This window comes from Ranitomeya variabilis, chromosome 1 (assembly GCF_051348905.1).
Source record: "Ranitomeya variabilis isolate aRanVar5 chromosome 1, aRanVar5.hap1, whole genome shotgun sequence".
Classification (NCBI taxonomy): Eukaryota; Metazoa; Chordata; class Amphibia; order Anura; family Dendrobatidae; genus Ranitomeya; species Ranitomeya variabilis.
This window is the reverse complement of record NC_135232.1, coordinates 18,612,208-18,633,352: the sequence shown is the minus strand read 5'-3', so window position 1 is coordinate 18,633,352 and position 21,145 is coordinate 18,612,208.

The following is a 21,145-nucleotide window of genomic DNA, read 5'->3' as shown; positions in this document are numbered from 1 at the left end:
AGAGTGATGCAGCAGAGCTTGAACAGTAATGAGTGATGTAGCAAAGCTGGAACAGTAATGAGTGATGCAGCAGAGCTAGAACAGCAATGACTAATGTAGCAGAGCGAGAACAACAATGACTTATGTAGCAGAGCCCAAGCAGTAACAACTGATGTAGCCAAAGTAGAGTAGTAAGGATTGATGTAGCCAAACTAGAGCAGCAATGACTGATGTAGAAGACCTGGAACAGTAATGACAGATGTAGCAGACCTGGAACAGTAATGATTGATGCAGCAGAGCTGGAATAGTGATGACTGATGTAGCGGAGCTGGAACAGTAATGAGTGATGTAGCAGAGCTGGAATAGAAATGACTGATGTACGAGAGCTGGAACAGCGATGAATGATGAAGAAGAAGTGGATGAGCAATTACTGATGTAGCAGAGCTGGAACAGCGATAACAGATGTAGCAAAGTTGGAACAGTTATGGTAGATGAGCAGTAATGGAGCAGTAATAACTGAATTAATATAGCTAGAGATCTGTGTCTACAACTCAGATAATAGGACACAAATTATACCCAAATATCAAAACCAAAGGGCAAACTGATACCAAACCTATGTGAAATGTTATATTGAAGTATCTATGTGTGCACAGTATGGCCCCGCACCCCGGAGGTAACAGCTGCAGTATTTGTAGTACTACAGCATTACAGGTGTATTCTATGGTCTGAGGTCTGCACCTTCATCTGTCCATATTAACCCTTCCCATTCTTATTGTTTGAGGCTGGGTGAAAAGTGGAAAGCGTCCAGTGGTAGACGAGGAGGCTCCGATGAGAGGAAAACCTTTTTTGGTCAATAGAAAAATGTGTAAAGTCGATTTGTATAGAGAACAGTGGGAAATCCCACGTGATCCATGTTCTAGGCGCTGTGGATATTGGATTCTTAAGACCTCAAGATGGAAATAATGAAGAATCATCAGGAAAAAAACGATGTAAAACCCCGAGGGGGAGACTCATTTTCTTATGTGTAATTAGAGATTAATAGATACAAGAAATACAATGAATGATATCATTAACTGAGAGCGAGATTGTCAGTCTGAACGGTGACTAATTAAATGCATCAAAAATCAAATGTTATTAGTAGAAACTTCTATAAGAATGTTACATTCTGCTTATTGGACTTTGGAAACATTGAATGTAACATTTATCATTTCTCGTGACCTTTTTAAAATGTCAATTCACCAAAATCTGCCGAGAGAAGAAACTTTGCAATTTATCTCACTCCAGAGCTGGATTTATATTAACACTGCTCAGTACTGCTGTGCGATATCCTCCATGCTGTGGCTTTTTCTATTTAGTGTTGTATCCCACTATAGTACTAGATTCACAGCTACACTGCTCAATACTACTTCATAATGTTCTCCATGTGGTGGCTACATTCTGTCAAGTGATTTTTTTTTATCACTCCTGGATTCACAGCTACACTACTTAATACTGCTGTATAATGTCCTCTGTGCTGTTATTTTCTAGTAAGTGTTTTATCGCACACCAGTGCTGGATTTACAGCTACACTGATCAGTACTACTTTATAATGCCCTCCATAGTACTGCTGTTTCTGAACACATGGTACATATAGACAGAAGAGCAGGAATCCCTCCTGTCTGTGTGTGCTGGGTCCCTATCCGCTAATTCAAAGAAAACAGAAAAATCAATATAGAGCCTGCAGAGGGAAAAACTTGAGAAAATACAGAATACAAGTCATATAATGGTGAAAGAAAGCGTTATCCTCATTTACACACACACATGACGGCTCATTGTGAAGTCACCTGGACCGACAGGTACGCTGCCGGCCATAAATGTGATTTGGTGAAGAGAGAATGGGATGAAATAATAGGATTAGTGTATTCGGTAGGTGCCTGGATACATTCGCTACTAATTATATTTTTGCTCAGTGATAAAGTGAACGCTGTTACTTCCAGTGAAAGTTCATTCCGTTCTACCTTATATTTCATTTAACTGTTTTGAATGTAAAAAATTTTTGAAAAATTCAATAAAAAATAATCTGCTGAACGTTAATTGATAGTTTCTGCTGGAGAATATTACGCCAGTAACCATTAACATCCTGAACTGTGCTTAGACGATAAAGAAGTGGAGTGAATTTATTGCGTCCTGCTCCGGACATAATGATGCGCTGGGATTTCACAGGATGAATCATTTTGGTTTGATGTGAAAACTGCGTAAGTTATTTAGAAAGTTGTCTGATGAAGAGATGACGCTTTTTTGTTGCACTTTTTACACTTGTTTTTAGTTGCTTTTTCCTTTCTTGAAAGTTTTGCAGTTGTTTTCAGTAGTGATGAGCGAACATCTGTTATCCGAGCATGCTCACGTGCTAACCTAGTGTCTTCGGCGTACTTGAAAAATATGTTCCTGTCCTCGGGGACGCAGGTGTAATGGTTGTTGGATAGCCGCAGCAGGGATTGTATGTTTGTTAGGCAATCCCTGTATGCGTTGCGGTTGTCGGGACATGCAGGCACGAGGACTCGAACATACTTTTCACTCTGTTATCATCCGGGCATGCTTCGATAACACCTTATCCGAGCACGTTCGCTCATCACTAATTTTCATCTTTCTGAAATTCATGAAAATCAGTGCTGCTTCTTCTAATGTTGTTCACACTTTCAATTCTGTTGCAACAAGGTATTTAATAATGAACTAATCTCTGTGCCTGCACATCTTCAACTCTGCTGTGTCTGGTTAACTAATACCAAACTTGTGTCAGCTATCCTGGTGCTACCACCTCTTCACTTCTGCTGTTCCAGTTCATTGCACAGACTCGTCTCTGCTGTCTCTAGTGCTCCCTGTTCTTTTATTCATCTGCCGTCCTGCATATCAGGCTGCACTGGTCATTACTGTTCCATCTGGCCTCTGACATATCCAGCTCTGCTTTATCATTGCCTCCAGTCTGTGCTGATTACTCTGACCTAAAGCTTAGAGGATCCACCTCACTAGGGGATCCCACGAAAGGACCATCTGACTCGTCCATCTCTGCTGTATTAGGTGTCACGCTGCTGCTATGCAGGTAGATGCAGCTCCACTAGATGGCAGTAGAGTGGAGGAAGGACTGCACACAGCAGGAGCAGACCTGCAGTGCAGCAGTCAGGCCACCACCAGGTGGCAGCAAAATAATAAAACAAGCCGGGTCGATATTAGTCTGTAGAGCAGTATCAGAGGAATAAACAAGCACAGAGTCAGAAACAAGCCAAATGGGTCAATGCCGGTCAGGAGCAGATATGCCAAAGACAAGAAACAAAACAGCAGGTCAGAGTCCAAGCCAGGTCAGGTACCAGGGAATCCAAAACACGGCGGGGGAACACAGAGTCGAGACGGGAAGAGGGAATACACAGACACGGGTACAGTAAGCAAAGGCAGCAGGACGAATCAGGGTTCGCAGTCAGCTACACATGCCGTAGGCAGAAACTATACCTGACACCTCCTGCAAGATGCAGTGGAGAGAAATAGCTGATGCCAGAACAAGTCAGGGAAAAGTTAACCCTTGACATGACCAGGAAAGAGAGACAGGATACAATACAAAACCCGGTCTGGATCATGACACTAGGTGCATCAATGCTGTTGTTCCGTAATACCCATCCAGACCAACATCTAAGCACATCTGGGCCCCCAGGTGAACTATAGCAGCCATATTGTTCCTGTATCTCTAGGTAGGACTTAGCAGATGAAGACCTTTCTTCACCGTTCTCTTCTATGTTAGCCTTCACTGCTCCCTTCCTGAATGAATCCAGAGAACAGAAACCCCCTTCAGACTTTGCTCCATTTCTGACTGGTGCCAGCCCAAGATGATGAAAGATATACATTACGATCTGATCAACCACCTAATTTCCTCTCTGAAAATATATATACAGTCATATGAAAAAGTTTGGGCACCCCTATTAATCTTAAGCTTAATGTTTTATAAAAATTGTTTTTTTTGCAACAGCTATTTCAGTTTCATATTGTTATGACCCCAGTGGACAGGGTCTCAGAGGAACGTGTAAGTCTGCAAGATACAAAAATCCAGCTCATAGGGCTGTGGTAACTGGGTTGACCAAATACCTACTCCTAACGCCAACACTAGAAGTAGCCGGGGATCATGCCTACGGTGATCGCTAGATGACTCGCGCCAGCCGGAGAATCTAACTACCCCTAGGAGAAGAAAACAAAGACCTCTCTTGCCTCCAGAGAAAGGGACCCCAAAGCAAGATACAAGCCCCCCACAAATAATAACGGTGAGGTAAGAGGAAATGACAAACACAGAAATGAACCAGGTTCAGCAAAGAGAGGCCAGCTTACTAATAGCAGAATATAGCAAGATAACTTATCTGGTCAACAAAAACCCTATAAAAATCCACGCTGGAGATTCAAGATCCCCCGAATCGTCTAACGGTCCGGGGGGAGAAAACCAGCCCCCTAGAGCTTCCAGCAAAGGTCAGGATACAGATAGGAACAAGCTGGACAAAAATACCAAACAAAACAAAAGCAAAAAGCAAAGAAGCAGACTTAGCTTGAAAAACAGGAACCAGGATCAGAGGACAAGAGCACAACAGATTAGCTCTGATTTCAACGATGCCAGGCATTGAACTGAAGGTCCAGGGAGCTTATATAGCAACGCCCCTGAACTAACGGCCCAGGTGAGGATATAGGAAAAGACAGACGCTCCAGAGTCAAATCACTAATGACCACTAGAGGGAGCAAAAAGCAAAATCACAACAGTACCCCCCCCTTAGTGAGGGGTCACCGAACCCTCACCACGACCACCAGGGCGATCAGGATGAGCGGCGTGAAAGGCATGAACTAAATCGGCCGCATGAACATCAGAGGCGACCACCCAGGAATTATCTTCCTGACCATAGCCCTTCCACTTGACCAGGTACTGAAGCCTCCGCCTGGAGAGACGAGAATCCAAGATCTTCTCCACCACGTACTCCAACTCGCCCTCAACCAACACCGGAGCAGGAGGCTCAGCAGAAGGAACCACAGGCACAACGTACCGCCGCAACAAGGACCTATGAAACACGTTGTGGATAGCAAACGACACAGGAAGATCCAGGCGAAAGGATAAAACGACGGTAGAAGTTAGCGAAACCCAAGAACTTCTGAAGACTCTTAACTGACGAGGGCTGAGTCCAATCAAGAATAGCTCGGACCTTGACTGGGTCCATCTCCACAGCAGAAGGGGAAAAAATGAACCCCAAAAAGGGAACCTTCTGTACACCAAAAAGACACTTTGAGCCCTTGACAAACAAAGAATTTTCACGTAAAATTTTAAAGACCATCCTGACCTGCTCCACATGCGAGTCCCAATTATCAGAAAAAAACAGAATATCATCCAGATAAACGATCAGAAATTTATCCAGATAGTTCCGGAAAATGTCATGCATAAAGGACTGAAAAACTGAAGGGGCATTAGAGAGCCCAAAAGGCATCACCAAGTACTCAAAATGACCTTCGGGCGTATTGAATGCGGTTTTCCATTCATCACCTTGCTTAATGCGCACAAGGTTGTACGCACCACGAAGGTCTATCTTGGTAAACCACTTGGCACCCTTAATCCGGGCAAACAAGTCAGACAACAGCGGTAAAGGATACTGAAATTTGACAGTGATCTTATTTAAAAGCCGATAGTCAATACAAGGCCTCAAAGATCCGTCCTTTTTAGCCACAAAAAAGAATCCCGCACCAAGAGGGGAAGAAGACGGACGGATGTGTCCTTTCTCCAGAGACTCCTTGATATATGAACGCATAGCGGTATGTTCAGGTATCGACAGATTAAACAGTCTTCCCTTAGGAAACTTACTGCCTGGAATCAAATCTATTGCACAGTCACATTCCCTATGAGGAGGCAATGCACTGGACCTGGACTCGCTAAAGACATCCTGATAATCAGACAAGTACTCCGGAACTTCCGAAGGCGTAGAAGAAGCAATAGACACAGGCAGGGAATCCTCATGAATACCACGACAGCCCCAACTAGACACTGACATTGCCTTCCAGTCAAGGACTGGATTATGGGTCTGTAACCATGGCAGCCCCAAAACAACCAAATCATGCATTTTATGTAGAACGAGAAAACGTATCACCTCGCGGTGTTCAGGAGTCATGCACATGGTAACCTGTGTCCAATACTGCGGTTTATTTTCTGCTAATGGCGTAGCATCAATACCCCTAAGAGGGATAGGATTTTCTAATGGTTCAAGAATAAAACCACAGCGCTTAGCAAATGAGAGATCCATAAGACTCAGGGCAGCACCTGAATCTACAAACGCCATGACAGGATAAGATGACAGTGAGCAAATCAAAGTTACAGACAGAATAAACTTAGGATGCAAATTACCAACGGTGACAGGACTAACAACCTTAGCTATACGTTTAGAGCATGCTGAGATAACATGTGTAGAATCACCACAGTAGTAGCACAAGCCATTCCGGCGTCTATGAATTTTCCTCTCATTTCTAGTCAGGATTCTATCACATTGCATCAAATCAGGTGTCCGTTCAGACAACACCATGAGGGAATTTGCGGTTTTTCTATCACATTGCATCACATCAGGTGTCTGTTCAGACAACAACATGAGGGAATTTGCGGTTTTGCGCTCCCGCAACCGCCGGTCAATTTGAATAGCCAGGGACATGGTATCATTCAGACCTGTGGGAATGGGAAAACCCACCATAACATTCTTAATGGCCTCAGAAAGGCCATTTCTAAAATTAGCGGCCAGTGCACACTCGTTCCAATGTGTCAGCACGGACCATTTCCGAAATTTTTGGCAATACACCTCAGCCTCGTCCTGGCCCTGAGACATAGCCAGCAAGGCTTTCTCTGCCTGAATCTCAAGATTGGGTTCCTCATAAAGTAAACCGAGCGCCAGAAAAAACGCATCAATATCAGCCAATGCCGGATCTCCTGGCGCCAACGAAAAAGCCCAATCCTGAGGGTCACCCCGTAAGAATGAAATAACAATTTTTACTTGTTGAGCAGAGTCTCCAGACGAACAAGGTTTCAGGGACAAAAATAATTTACAATTATTCCTGAAATTCCTAAACTTAAATCGGTCTCCTGAAAACAGTTCAGGAATCGGAATCTTGGGTTCAGACCTAGGATTTCTGGTAACATAATCTTGTATACCCTGCACACGAGCGGCAAGCTGGTCCACACTTGTAATCAAGGTCTGGACATTCATGTCTGCAGCAAGCTTAAGCCACTCTGAGGTAAAGGGGAAAAGAAAAAAAAAAAATGAGAGAGGGAAAAAAAAAAACTCAAAATTTTCTTTCTTATAATCCCACTTCTGCAATGCATTAAACATTTAATACTGGCCTGGCATACTGTTATGACCCCAGTGGACAGGGTCTCAGAGGAACGTGTAAGTCTGCAAGATACAAAAATCCAGCTCATAGGGCTGTGGTAACTGGGTTGACCAAATAGCTACTCCTAACGCCAACACTAGAAGTAGCCGGGGATCATGCCTACGGTGATCGCTAGATGACTCGCGCCAGCCGGAGAATCTAACTACCCCTAGGAGAAGAAAACAAAGACCTCTCTTGCCTCCAGAGAAAGGGACCCCAAAGCAAGATACAAGCCCCCCACAAATAATAACGGTGAGGTAAGAGGAAATGACAAACACAGAAATGAACCAGGTTCAGCAAAGAGAGGCCAGCTTACTAATAGCAGAATATAGCAAGATAACTTATCTGGTCAACAAAAACCCTATAAAAATCCACGCTGGAGATTCAAGAACCCCCGAACCGTCTAACGGTCCGGGGGGAGAAAACCAGCCCCCTAGAGCTTCCAGCAAAGGTCAGGATACAGATAGGAACAAGCTGGACAAAAATACCAAACAAAACAAAAGCAAAAAGCAAAGAAGCAGACTTAGCTTGAAAAACAGGAACCAGGATCAGAGGACAAGAGCACAACAGATTAGCTCTGATTTCAACGATGCCAGGCATTGAACTGAAGGTCCAGGGAGCTTATATAGCAACGCCCCTGAACTAACGGCCCAGGTGAGGATATAGGAAAAGACAGACGCTCCAGAGTCAAATCACTAATGACCACTAGAGGGAGCAAAAAGCAAAATCACAACACATATATCTAATAACTGTTGGACAAGGTAAAGTTTCTGCCTTGAAATGAGGTTTATTGTACGAACAGAAAATGTGCAATCTGCATTCAAACAAAATTTGACAGGTGCATAAGTATGGGCACCCTTATCATTTTCTTGTTTTAAATACTCCTACCTACTTTTTACTGACTTACTAAAGCACTTTTTTTGGTTTTGTAACCTCATTGAGCTTTGAACTTCATAGCCAGGTGTATGCAATCATGAGAAAAGCTACTTAAAGTGGCCACTTGCAAGTTGTTCTCCTGTTTGAATCTCCTCCGAAGAGTGGCATCATGGGCTCCTCAAAACAACTGTCAAATGATCTGAAAACAAAGATTATTCAACATAGTTGTTCAGGGGAAGGATACAAAAAGCTGTCTCAGAGATTTAACCTGTCAATTTCCACTGTGAGGAACATAGTAAGGAAATGGAAGAACACAGGTACAGTTCTTGTTAAGGCCAGAAGTGGCAGGCCAAGAAAAACATCAGAAAGGCAGAGAAGAAGAATGGTGAGATCAGTCAAGGACAATCCTCAGACCATCTCCAGAGAGCTGCAGCATCAACTTGCTGCAGATGGTGTCACTGTGCATCGGTCAACTATACAATGCACTGTGTTTTTTTGCCACCATGCATAACTCCTTTTTGTATTACCAAACAACTCAATCTTGGTTTCATGAGTCAACAGGACCTTCTTCCAAAAAGATATTGGCTTCTCCAAATGTGCTTTTGCATACCTCAGCCGACTGTTTGTGGCGTGCTTGCAGAAACGGCTTCTTTCGCATCACTCTCCCATACAGCTTCTCCTTGTGCAAAGTGCGTTGTATAGTTGACCGATGCACAGTGACACCATCTGCAGCAAGTTGATGCTGCAGCTCTCTGGAGGTGGTCTGAGGATTGTCCTTGACTGATCTCACCATTCTTCTTCTCTGTCTTTCTGATGTTTTTCTTGGCCTGCCACTTCTGGCCTTAACAAGAACTGTACCTGTGTTCTTCCATTTCCTTACTATGTTCCTCACAGTGGAAATTGACAGGTTAAATCTCTGAGGCAGCTTTTTGTATCCTTCCCCTGAACAACTATGTTGAATAATCTTTGTTTTCAGATCATTTGACAGTTGTTTTGAGGAGCCCATGATGCCACTCTTCAGAGGAGATTCAAACAGGAGAACAACTTGCAAGTGGCCACTTTAAGTAGCTTTTCTCATGATTGCATACACCTAGCTATGAAGTTCAAAGCTCAATGAGGTTACAAAACCAAAAAAAGTGCTTTAGTAAGTCAGTAAAAAGTAGGTAGGAGTATTTAAAACAAGAAAATGATAAGGGTGCCCATACTTATGCACCTGTCAACTTTTGTTTGGATGCAGATTGCACATTTTCTGTTAGTACAATAAACCTCATTTCAAGGCAGAAACATTACTGTGTCCAACAGTTATTAGATATAGGAAACTGAAATAGCTGTTGCAAAATAAACCATTTTTTACAAAACATTAAGATTAATAGGGGTGCCCAAACTTTTTCATATGACTGTAAGATGGTAGGGTACATGATGGACACGCGGGGATGACGCAGTACACATACAGCACAATCCTCCACATGGAGGTGACAGACAGGTCATAATTGATATTTCAAGGCTTCATTTGCAAAATAAAACTCTGAATAATTAGATGGATTTGGCTAATTACCCGTGTAAAAATGACTGGCAGCAAACTTAATTGCCAAAGAGTCAGAATTCACAGCATAATTTGTATTCCTTGACAGTGATTAACTTTCCAGTGCCCGTCATTGAATGGTTCCAGGACCAGAATCATGGAGAACTCTCGTCCTGGCTGTGAGCTGTATGTGCAGTCTGGTTATATCAGTCAAATTTCTATATTTGGTGTAGGGCTTCAGGTAGGCATTAGGTATCATTCACACAGGCAATGCGGTTTGGTCCAAACGTGCAGTTTTATTGCTTTCATAAAATTCCGAGGGATTCCAAAACCTGAACAGACATTTCTGGACAGAAAGGTATCACAGGCTGATTCACAGCCAATGAACAGTTCCTTCAGCAGCACATATGTCAGTGCCGGCTCACCCCAGCAGAGAACAGTCCATTCTCCTGGAGCAAACCTCATACACAGAAGAGATATGGTCCTACCAGTCTCCCTCTCAGTCTGAGCTCCAGCAGCTTCCAGCGCCCACTAGAAGTGTTCAGCTCCATGCACAGTTCACACTGAATAGGCTGCAGCTCCAACGCACAGACTGATCAGCTTTCCTAGCTAATCCATGCAGTATCCATTCAGAGAGAGACCCTGGCTTGTCTCTCTCCCAGCTACAGCTCACATTTAGGCTGGTCACTCACCAACATCATCACACTCCACTCAGCTTAGGCTACTTTCACACTAGCGTCGTACTCGGCCCGTCGCAGAGCGTCGGGCCGACATACCGATGCTAGCAGTGAATGCGCCGCACAACAGGGGCAGCGGATGCTGTTTTTCCATGCATCCGCTGCCCCGTTGTGAGGTGCGGGGAGGTGGGGGCGGAGTTCCGGCCGCGCAAGCGCGGTCGGAAATGGCGGTCCGTTGGCGGCAAAAAACGTTACATGGAACGTTTTTTGCAGCCGACGGTCCGCCACAACACGGCGCAACCGTCGCACGGCGGTTGCGACGTGTGGCAAAGCGTTGCAATGCGACGCTAATGCAAATCAATGGTGAAAAAACGCATCCTGCAAGCACTTTTGCAGGATGCGTTTTTTCAACCAAACGACGCATAGCGACGTGCAGTGCACGACGCTAGTGTGAAAGAGGCCTTAACATCCAGCAGACTAACACAAAGTGAACTCATCTCCTGGATCTTAGTCAAAGCTGGGCAGGTGCATGTAATTAAGACCTGCTGTGCTAGGATTTAACTCTAACCTATCTGGCTTTGGTACAGTGTCCATAGACTAAAGATTGCAGTAAAGGATCTCAACAATTTGTTGGCTTGTAATGATACTAGGAGTGCCCAGAGGGGATCGGAAACTGTGGGAAGCCCACCAAAGTTATAAAGGTTTAGTTCCATAAGTATAGATAAGAACACTCACTTCTAAAAAATATTACAAGCAACAGATCCCAGCACAAAGACTGACAGCGGATTTTGGACCAGAGGCTATTTGGAAGCATTGTACCCACACAGGTGGAAGATACTGGACCACTAGATGCTTAGAGGCACCGGATCCACGCAGATGGAAGATACTGGACCACTGGATTCTTAGAGGCACTGAATCCAAGCAGGTGGAGAATACTCAGCCACTAGATGCTTAGAGGCACCAGATCCACACAGGTGGAAGATACTGGACCACTAGATGCTTAGAGGCACCGGATCCATGCAGGTGGAAGATATTGGACCACTGGATACTTAGGGTATGTGCGCACGTAGAAAGGAGCTCTGTGGATTATTCCGCAGGGGATTTTAGAAATCTGCAGGTAAAAGGCACTGCATTTTACCTGTGGATTTACCGCGGATTTACCGCGGTTTTTATATGGATTTTGTGCGGATTCCACCTGCAGTTTTACACCTGCAGATTCCTATTGGACCACTGGATACTTAGAGGCACCGGATTCACGCAGGTGGAAGATACTGGACCACTAGATGCTTAGAGGCACCAGATCCACACAGGTGGAAGATACTGGACCACTGAATGTTTAGAGGCACTGGATACACACAGGTGGAAGATACTGAACCACTAGATGTTTAGAAGCACCAGATCCACGCAGGTGGAAGATACTGGACCACTGGATACTTAGAGGCACCGGATCCACGCAGGTGGAAGATATTGGACCACTAGATGTTTAGAAGCACCGGATCTACACAGGTCGAAGATATTGGACCACTGGATACTTAGTGGCACCAGATCCACGCAGGTGGAAGATATTGGACCACTGGATACTTAGGGTATGTGCACACGTAGAAAGAAGCTCTGCAGATTTTTCCGTAGCGGATTTTAGAAATCCACAGGTAAAAGGCACTGCGTTTTACCTGTGGATTTACCGCGGTTTTTATATGGATTTTGTGCAGATTTCACCTGCAGTTTTACACCTGCAGATTCCTATTGAGGAACAGGTGTAAACCACTGCGGAATCCGCTCAAAGAATTGACATGCAACGGAATGTAGACCGCAGCATTTCCACACGTTTTTTTTCCGCAGCATGGGCACTGCGGATTGCATCTTCCATAGGTTTACATTGTACTGTAAATGCACGGAAAGCTGCTGCGGACCCGCAGGTGGAAGATACTGGACCACTAGATGCTTAGAAGCACCAGATCCACACAGGTGGAAGATACTGGACCACTGGATACTTAGAGGCACCGGATCCACGCATGTGGAGGATACTGGACCACTGAATGCTTAGAGGCACTGGATCCACACAGGTGGAAGATACTGAACCACTAGATGTTTAGAAGCACCAGATCCATACAGGTGGAAGATACTGGACCACTGGATACTTAGAGGCACTGGATCCACACAGGTGGAAGATACTGGACCACTGAATGCTTAGAAGCACTGGATCCACACAGGTGGAAGATACTGGACCACTGGATACTTTTAGGCACTGGATCCACACAGGTGGAAGATACTGAACCACTAGATGTTTAGAAGCACCAGATCCACACAGGTGGAAGATACTGGACCACTAGATACTTAGAGGCACTGGATCCACACAGGTGTTAGATACTGAACCACTAGATGTTTAGAAGCACCAGATCCACACAGGTGGAAGATACTGGACCACTGTATACTTAGAGGCACTGGATCCACGCAGGTGGAAGATACTGGACCACTGAATGCTTAGAGGCACTGGATCCACACAGGTGGAAGATACTGGACCACTGGATACTTAGAGGCACTGGATCCACACAGGTGGAAGATACTGAACCACTAGATGTTTAGAAGCACCAGATCCACACAGGTGGAAGATACTGAACCACTAGATGTTTAGAAGCACCAGATCCACACAGGTGGAAGATACTGGACCACTAGATGCTTAGAAGCACTGGATCCACACAGGTGGAAGATACTGGATCACTAGATGCTTAGAAGCACTGGATCCACACAGGTGGCAGATATGGGATTACTGAATGCTTGGAAGCACTGAAACAACAGACGTGTCAAGTACTGGATTACTGGATGCTTGCAGACACTGGACCAACGGACGTGGCAGGTACTGGATAACCGGATGCTCGGAAGTACTGGACCAACGGACGTGGCAGATACTAGACCATTGGATATTTGCCGACACTGGACCAACAGAGGTGGTAAGTACTGGACCACTGGATGCTCGGAAGTACTGGACTAACAGACATGGCAGATACTAGACCACTGGATGCTTGCAGACACTGGACCAACAGAGATGGCAGGTACTGGACCATTGAATGTTTGAAGGCACCAAACTACACAGCCATCAGAAGAGCCCAGACTACATGCAACGGTTAAAACTTTTAAATGGCAGCAAACTACAGGCTGTTAATTTGTTCTGGACAACAAACACCTGGACTGAGAGGTTGGCACTGGAAAGTTGACTACAGGTTGGTAATAGACACAGAAATTGGCCGCCATTACTGGACACAAACTGGCAGTGGGCAAGAAAACAGAAAGAAGTCAGCACACATGGGCAGTTTGTCACCACTTCACTGGAGAATCAGTCCAGGAGATGCGGCCAGAGTTGGGATTAAAGGCATTTATTTCATGCATCCAGTCACCTGCTTACATATAGGTGAATGATGAGCGCAGTGGTCAAAAAATACTACACTCTCAACAAGTATCCATACACAAATTCCCTTTCCTAACGACGATGGTGAATAAACCATAACCGCAACAGGTGAATTCAGTTCTGAAACCATGGTCAAAGCTATCTGAGCACACAAATCTCCAGGGGTGCCAAAATTTTTGCATCGGCCTATTTTCCTTTTTTTAATTTTTAAAATGTAAAAAATGAAAATATATATTTTTTCTAAAGTACAAAGGAAATGTGTCATCTGTAACTTTAGGCCTTTTAGAAATTATTTCATCTTCAGCTTGCTTAATTGTTCACTATAAAAGTAATTCTGACCAGGGGTGCCCAAACTTCTACATGTCGCTGTGTGTACCTAGAACTAAATGTTGTTTCTGCATTAGACAAATACTACTTCTATGATCACAATGTATGACTTATCAGAGCCCTGTTATCTTTTTCATACTACTGTATGTACTTTTACGTATTTTTGCTTACTGTATGTGCTATTTATCAAAGATTTTTTACATTACTGTGTGCACTATTTATCTGGTCTTTTTTGCATTACTGTATTCACTATTTAACAGATTTTTATTTTTTTTTTGCTTTACTGTGTGCACTATTTATCTGTTTTTTTTTCTTTTTTGCATGCACTAATGTGTATTTTTTAATATTGGGTGAACTATTTATGTACTCTTTTATGCATCATCTTTTGCATCACTGTGTGCTCAATTTATCTGGTGTTTTTACATTACTCTGTGCACTACTTATTTTTATTTTGCATTACTATATGCATTATTTATCTGGTATTCTTTTCATTATTTATGTTCTTTTTTGGACTATTGTATGCGATATTTATTGTGGACTTTTCATTTCTATCATTTTTGCATTACTTTATGAACTTTTTATTTGGTGTCTGTGGCATTACTGTATGCACGCTCTATCTAGTCTTTTGTTGTGTTACTGTGTGTTCTATTTATGTGGTATTTCTACCTTGTTGCGTGCACTATTTATGTGGTATTTCTACCTTGTTGCATGTGAAGGGTCCGCAGGTAAAGAAGGATGCAGGGACAAAAAGGAGCCAGAAAGCAAGTAACGTTTTTAACTTTCCTTTAACTTCCAACCCAACAAAGATGACAACAGTTTTCCACGCAGGGAACTAAAATACAAGATCACAATTTCACAGTAAATCCTATCTACTATATAGGCGCCCTGAACTATACCCGCGGAACGCGACAGCGTCTCACTAGTGACCCCCTAACAAGTCAAAGTCAACAAAGTTCACTTATCAGCGCCGTTTCAGAGATGCAGTCCTGATGGTGAAGCTCCGTCAGCGACGTAGTCCTGATGGTGAAGCTCCTTCAGCGACGTAGTCCTGATGGCGGGGGAAGGAGGTGTCCTCCGTCGACGGGCCCAGGTGCAAATGCGAGTCCAGAATGTCTGTTGCGGTGCTGCGTCACCCCCTGCAGGCGGACGTTGATCCGGGGTAACAGTTTCCAAGTCCAAAGAGGAGTCTTTTCGAGGAGAATTAGCGGAGTAAACCGTATCAGTGACAGCTGAGACAAACCCAGGAGGGACCGGAGCAGTTTCCGGCAAGATACTCCCGGGGAGCGCGGTAATACTGTCCCTGAGATGATCAGCGCTACCCCTCTGCTTTGGGGGTCGCTGACGACGGTTGCGCCGCTTTCTGGGGGCTCTGGTAATTGTCCGCAGCGTCGGCTGCACGTTCTCCCCCTGTTTCCAGCAAGTCTCACTGCGGCCTGCACACACCCGACAACTGCGCTGCAGTTTCCCCTCCTCAGAGTTTTCCCGCGCTTCTCTGCCCCTGCTTTCGCGCGCTTTCCCTTTTATCCACCCCTCTCCCTGCGTCACTCTGTCTCCTGTCACCTCCGCCTGGCTTCTCCTCCGCCCTTCAAATCCGTCCCCCAGAACCCCGACTCCCGGCAACAATGGTTCCACCCGTCTGTCCGGCTCGCCAGGTCCCCGTCCCCTACATTCCCCCACCCTGTATGCTCGCCAGTCCCTGGGCGAGGCCTTCGAACTGACAGGTCGCCCACCTGACGGATTGTTCCACACTTGGGTCTGTCTAGCGTGTAAGTCAGGACTGCAGCGAGTTGGGGGTCTACCTGCAGTAGAACGTTCAGAACGTCGTAGCTCAGGTCCTTGTGTAGGGGGTGTCGGGGGAATGCAGTCAACGGAGGGGCGACTGATCAGGGGTAGTGTAGTAGTCGAGATAGGGGGAGTATTTTGACGCCGTTCTTCTTCTTCATCATCCTCTCCATCCCACCAATGGTTGTTGGGGGACTCAGTCGTAGGTGGCTCTTCCCTGATTGCGGATTTCGGGGTGTCCGAGTCAACAGAGCGACACAAACGGAGCATGTTGCGATGGAGAATGCGAGTACCTGTACTTCCGGGGACCTCAGACCGCACTTCATATACAGGTCCATGCGGGTCTATACGGCGAAGCACCCGATAGGGTGTTTTTTCCCAACGATGGTCTAACTTGTTTTGTGGTCTTTGCTCTCGAACGAGTACTCGATCACCTGGCCGGAACTCTGGGGGTTTTGCTGTAGGGGTGCTCCGATGCTCCACTTCCCGAATTCGAGTGTGCACCAACCGGTGTAAGGTCTGCAGCCGATGTCGATGATCACGCACCCACGAAGCCATCCCTGTTCGGGGGCCTTCTTCCTCCGAAGACAGTTCCAGATCTGTCATGCCTTTCCCTGGGCGCCCAAAGACCACTTCATACGGGGTGCGTCCTGTGACTTGATTAACTCTATTGTTGTAGACCCACACTAGGTCAGACACATACTCCGGCCAGCGGGTCTTCTGATCTTGTTCTAGCGCACGCAACATTTGAAGCAAAGTCCGGTTAAACCGCTCACAAGACCCATTTCCCTGGGGGTGATACGGTGTGGTGCGTGACTTATCAATGCCGTAGAGGCGATGCAGCTCATCCATGAGTTTGCCCAAGAAACAGGCTCCTTGATCCGAATGTATTCGCCTCGGACAGCCGTAAACTTGGATAAAGTTCTTACAGACAGCGCTTGCCGCAGACTCAGCTGTCTGATCGCGGGTAGGGGTGACTACTGCGAACTTTGAAAAATGATCCACCATAACGAGGCAGTGTTCGTAGCCTTGATGCGCTGCTCCAATGGTGATGTAGTCTATCATCAATACTTCAAAAGGGGCAGACGTCGTGATGCTCTGCACAGGCGCCCTTTCCTCCGGTGACTTGGTTAACTCACATTGTCGACATTGCCTACAGGCAGTTTGTACTTCCGCGAGCAGCCGAGGATGATAGAACCGAGTTTGCAGCCACTTAAACGTCCTCTTCACTCCGAAGTGTGCCCCGGACTCATGAGCTTCTTTAGCAACTGCGGCCACCACGGGCCCTGGTAAGACCATCTGCCACGTCGGCCCGGAATCTGCCTGAGTCATGGTTAAGTGGCATAAGAGCCCGTCCTGAAGAGTTAGGCGCTCCCATTGCCGCAGAAGAAGGTTCAGGTCTGACGGGAGGGTTTGTCCAGGAGTTCTCACGGGCAATAGACCATTCGTTACCCACTGCCGCAATGGAGCTAGTTCCTGGTCTTCTTGTTGCAGCCGTATCCATTCGTCCCGACTCTGAACCAACAGTCCTGTAGCCGTTCCGTTCCCGGTCTGCTCCCGGCTCACAGCCGTCCGAGCAGTGCCCCCGATGGCGTAGGGGATTTCTTCTCCCTCCAGCTCTTCGTCTCGGTTAGTTCTTGGGGTGATCCTCCGAAGACGAGATAATGCGTCAGCATGAACATTCTCCGCTCCTCGCTTGTAGAGGATACGGTATCTGTACTTGGCCATCCGGGCTACCCAGCGCTGTTCCAGGGCACCCAATTTCGCATTTTCCAGATGTGCCAATGGGTTGTTATCCGTGCGTACCAGCACCTCAGAACTGGCCAGGTACTCAGCGAACCGCTCCGTCATAGCCCACACCACGGCTAGCAACTCCACCTTGAAAGAACTGTAATTGTCCTGGTTCAACTCAGAGTCATGAAGAGACCGACTCGCATAGGCGATCACTCTCTCCCGCCCATCCTGAACCTGAGACAGCACAGCCCCCAATCCCTGAGAGCTGCCGTCGGTGTGTAGGATGAACGGTTGCGAAAAGTCCGCATAAGCCAACACCGGCGGCTCCATGAGAGCTGTTTTCAAGTCCCGGAACGCTGCTTCTTGTGGCTCCTGCCATTGTATCTTCTTTCCCCGTTCCTTGGGGGAGCTTCCTTTCAGCAGGACTTGTAGATTGTGAGAGCGGCGAGCAAAGTTCTTCACGAAGCGCCGGTAGTACCCAGCGAGGCCCAAGAACGCCCGTACATCCTTGGCGGTCTCCGGTGTGGGCCACTCCTGGATTGCGGCAATCTTCTCCTGTGATGGCCGGACTCCTTCGGCGGACACCACATGCCCCAGGTACTCGATCTGTTCCCGGAACAAGTGACACTTCTGGGGCTTCACCTTAAGCCCATATTTCAGTAACCGGTCTAGTACCTGCTCCAGTCGGCACAGATGTTCCTCGAATGTTGGGGCATAGATGATGATGTCATCCAGATAAATGAGAGTGGCCTCGAAGTTCAAATCCCCCAGACACCGCTCCATTAATCGTTGGAAGGTGCCTGGAGCGTTGGCCAGCCCAAATGGCATCCGATTGAACTCGAATAGTCCCATGGGCAAGATAAACGCTGTCTTAGGACGATCTGCTTCTGACATCGGGACCTGCCAGTATCCGCTGGCTAGGTCTAAGGTGGAAAAATATTTGGCCCGGCCCAGCACGGAGAGAGACTCCTCAATACGGGGAAGTGGATAAGAGTCTCGGACGGTGCATGCATTTAGCTTACGGTAGTCCACACAGAACCGGAGCGTGCCGTCCTTTTTCCGCACCAGCACAATTGGGGCAGCCCACAGGCTCTGACTCTCGCGGATCACTCCTTTTTGTAGCATCTGGCCTAACAATGTCTTTACTTCCTGGTACATCTGCGGGGGAATCTGTCTGTACCGCTCCCTGATGGGCACTGTATCCCCGGTCGGAATTCCATGTTCGATGGCCGTGGTACAGCCAAAATCATCTTCATGTTGTGCGAACACTTTAGCATAATGTCCAAGGAGTCGCTGCACTTGTGAGATCTGTGATGGATCCAGGCCCGATAATTCTGTCCGCATGTGCTCCAGAATAGTTTGTCCCTTTCGAAACGCTATCGGCTCAGGATCCTGCGTAGACCAGACACTGACCATCCAGGGATCAGGGGACTCCACCTTTAACTGCAAAGTATCTGGAGGAGGCATCACTTCTAAAGGTCGTAACACTTTGGCTATCTCACTTCGGACCCGTAGCACGACATCGTGTTCGTCCACATTCACACATCGCACTGGTACGGCCCCATTTTTAACAGTAGCCAGAGATCGGGCCACCAGCAGTCCTGTGGGAAAAGGGGATGTAAAGGTGGGCTCAATCTGTACTTGTACTCCTTCTAGAGGGATGCGAGCTCGTATGGGCAGGGATATAACAGTCTGTCCTGGGGGGAACGTCACCTTTGTTGTCGGGGAAGTAATTACTCTCCCTAGTATGTCTCCCTCCTGACAGGTCTCTTGTACCCGGACTTCCCTCACTAACTGTCTGAACACGGAGCCCTGAGGTGTACTGATCCCCCACTGATTGAGTGTCTCTTGCGTAGTCTCCCCTAACAGAAAACTGCCAAAATCTTTCAATACGTTCATCCCCAAGGTCACGGTATGTTGTGGGCTGGGATCTCCCCGTGTTAACACAACCCCCCGGCGGCCCAGGTCCTTCCCACATAAAGATATTTGCATCCAGGTGACCCCTTCCACTGGGATGGGCAGCTGATTGGCGGCCTGTAACCGAATTACGGGACCCCTTTGGGGTCTAACTGTCAAAGGAAAGTGTTTTCTAAAATAAGCCTTGGGCATAGTCGTGACTTGGGACCCGGTGTCCACCAGACAACGTACAGCCCGCCCTTCAAAATCTGCCCAGACCAGGGGGCAGCTGGCAACCAAATTTCCGGGACTTTCACCACCCATCCGCGGGGACTCTGACTCCGAGCGTCGTCCCCTTAGCTCGGAGCCCTCTAGTTTAATGCCCGACGAGACGAGGCCCTCCCCCTCCGGGGGCACTCCCGTGCGAAATGTCCGGCCTCCCCGCAACCATAGCAAACACCGGGGACCGGATAATATCCTGGACGAGCGCCACGAGCTGGACTCCCAGACCCTTGCCCCCGGGGTAACTCCCTTGGGCTTCGCGCATTCTTTTTAACTTCAGCCAGTTCGTCTCTGATTTGTTTTAGCTCCTGCCGCATCTCTTGAACCCACGACGGCTCACCCTCTCCTGCGGCGGCGGTCTGGATAACCCGAGTCTCTCCTGTCGGGACCGTCACCCCCCTCTCTTGCTCCCGGGTGCGGGCCTCATTGCCTATGTCGGAGAAAGTCAGGCGCAGGTCGACCCGCACTCGTTCACGTAGAGCCTGTTTGGTCAACTCATCTCTCAGTCCCGTCACCAGCTGGTCGCGCAGGGTCACGTCACCATGTCCCATACCATCTTTCCGCACGATTGCAATGTTTAGCTCTTGCAGAGCATTCATGTACTGAGTGACAGTCTCGCCCTCTTTTTGTCGCCGTCTAAACAACCGGGCCCGCAGCTCTCCCACGTCGGTGGGATCCCCATGCGTCCCCTCTAACACATTTAACACCCGGGTAAAAGTATTCCGCTCTGTGGGGGGTCTCAACATCACTGAATCTCGGGCCTCTCCGTCTAAGGCCATAATGGCCACCTCTGCTTCCAGGGCCGGGGTCATAGGATGCATCCTCAGCAGCCCCCGCATCCTTTCAGTCCAACTCCACAACAACATGTTGCTCCCATTAAACTTGGGCAGGTTATTTAAAATGGCCCCCAATGAGAGAGACGCTCTCGGGCCAGCCCCATCCTCCGTATCTTCTGGCTCCCTCTTTGGATCCTGCATCCTGCCGACTATGCCAAATGAAGGGTCCGCAGGTAAAGAAGGATGCAGGGACAAAAAGGAGCCAGAAAGCAAGTAACGTTTTTAACTTTCCTTTAACTTCCAACCCAACAAAGATGACAACAGTTTTCCACGCAGGGAACTAAAATACAAGATCACAATTTCACAGTAAACCCTATCTACTATTTGGGCGCCTTGAACTATACCCGCGGAACGCGACAGCGCCTCACTAGTGACCCCCTAACAAGTCAAAGTCAACAAAGTTCACTTATCAGCGCCGTTTCAGCGATGCAGTCCT